The 2,122-nt window shown below is 43.5% G+C and overlaps 1 pseudogene; it reads right to left on the bottom strand.

Moving 5' to 3' along the window:
• Window positions 1-898: 898 nt before the first annotated feature.
• LOC132531533 (small ribosomal subunit protein uS15-like) lies at window positions 899-1,340 on the bottom strand (annotated as a pseudogene).
• Between the last annotated feature and the right edge of the window lie 782 nt (window positions 1,341-2,122).

Here is a 2,122-nt window from a genome sequence, read left to right as displayed (position 1 = left end):
TCCTTGAGCAGGGATTGAATCTGGGACCCCTGCATTGAAAGCGTGGAGTTTTAACCACTGCGCCACCAGGGAAGTCCATATGTATGTATGTATGTGTGTGTGTGTGTGTGTGTGTGTGTGTGTATACCACATCTTCTTTATCCATTTATCTGTTGATGAACACTTAGGTTGCTTCCATGTCTTGGCCATTGTAAATAGTGCTGCTATGAATATTGGGGTACGTGTATCTTTTGAGTTAGCATGTTCTCCAGATATAGGCCTAGGAGTGCAGGATCATATAGTAACTCTATTTTTAGTTTTTTAAGGAACCTCCATACTGTTTTCCAGAGTGGTTGCACCAATTTATTCCCACCAACAGTGTAGAAGGGCTCCCTTTCCTCCACACCCTCTCCAGCGTTTATTATTTGTAGACTTTTCAATGATGGCAATTCTGACTGGTGTGAAGTAATACCTCATTGTAGTTTTTTTTGTTTTGTTTTGTTTTTTTGTTTTTTGTGGTACGTGGGTCTCTCACTGTTGTGGCCTCTCCCGTTGCAGAGCACAGGCTCCAGACGTGCAGGCTCAGTGGCCATGGCTCACAGGCCCAGCCGCTCTGCGGCATGTGGGATCCTCCCGGTCCGGGGCACGAACCCGTGTCCCCTGCATCGGTAGGCAGACTCTCAACCACTGTGCCACCAGGGAAGCCCCATCAGTCTCTGTCTTTTAATGGTGTATTTAGATCATTCATATTTAAAATGATTATTGATATAATTGGATTAATATCTACCATATTTGCAACTGTTTTCTAGTCATTGCACTTGTCCCTTGTTTCTTGTCTTCCCCTCTTTTTCTGCCTTCTCTGTTTTTTTTTTTTTTCCTAGTTAAACAATGATTTTATTGCTTGAGTACATGGACAAATTTATGCAACCAGGGCAGAGGCTGTGGATAACTAGTATCTCCAAATTGGTGGGGGGGTGGCGTGAGGGGAGGACTGGTTTGGTCTTACAGTATTGAGCCAAGCTGTGAATGCAGCTCTTAATCAGAATCAGAAGGAATTTAGCATCTTTATCCTTTCTGTTTCTCTGAAGATGCTTCTGAACAGCAACAACTTTCTTAATTAAATGCTAGAGGTACTCAGGACGATCAGGAGGAAGTCCTTTGGACTTAAGAATTCTCAAGATTTTATTGCCTGTCATAAAACAACACCATGTGAGACTCTCAGGATCACCCTGAGGCAGGCCCTTCTTGGCCAGTTTGTAGATCTGCTCCTTCCTGTTGTCAGAAGTTAACTTCAGCCAGGTGGGATTGCTGCGGTGGTAGGCCAAAGCCGACTGGGACAGGCCCTTCCCAGGGGCCCGCATGCAACCACGAGGGCAGCCAAAAAGAGAGCAAGGGTGGGAGGCAGGAAGCCACCCTGCACACAGGAAGTGACCTCACACAGTCCTGCTTCCTCCCATCCTGCCTTCTCTGTTTTTAATTGAGCATTTTATATTATTCCATTTTCTCTTAGCACATTAATTATACTTCTTTAAATTTTTAAAAATGCTTGCCCCAGGGTTTGCAATACACATTTACAATCAATTTAAGTCTACTTTATTTTTTAAATTTTTTTAAAAGGATTTTATTTATTTATTTGGCTGCTTTGGGTCTTGGTTGCTGTGTGCGGGTTTTCTCTAGTTGCGGCGAGAGGGGGCTACTCTTCGTTGCGGTGCACGGGCTTCTCATTGCAGGGGCTTCTCTTATTGTGGAGCACAGGTTCTAGGCGTGCGGACTTCAGTAGTTGTGGCTTGTGGGCTCTAGAGAGCAGGCTCAGTAGTTCAGGTGCATGGGCTTAGTTGCTCCACGGCATGTGGGATCTTCCCAGACCGAGGATCAAACCCGTGTTCCCTGCACTGGCAGGTGGATTCTTAACCACTGCACCACCGGGAAGTCCTTAAGTCTATTTTAAAATAACATTGTACTGCTTCATAGGTAGGACAGGTACCTTATAACAGAATATTCCCAATTTTTCCCTCTTGTCCCTTATAATACTGCTGTCATTCATTTCACTTATTCATAAGGTATAATCAACCAATACATTATTGCTATTATTTTTGAACAATATCTATTACATCAATATCTATTAGATCTAATAGATCTATTA

Source organism: Lagenorhynchus albirostris, chromosome 13 (genome assembly GCF_949774975.1).
Source record: "Lagenorhynchus albirostris chromosome 13, mLagAlb1.1, whole genome shotgun sequence".
In the NCBI taxonomy this organism is placed as follows: Eukaryota; Metazoa; Chordata; class Mammalia; order Artiodactyla; family Delphinidae; genus Lagenorhynchus; species Lagenorhynchus albirostris.
This window is presented reverse-complemented; position numbering and strand designations above follow the sequence as displayed.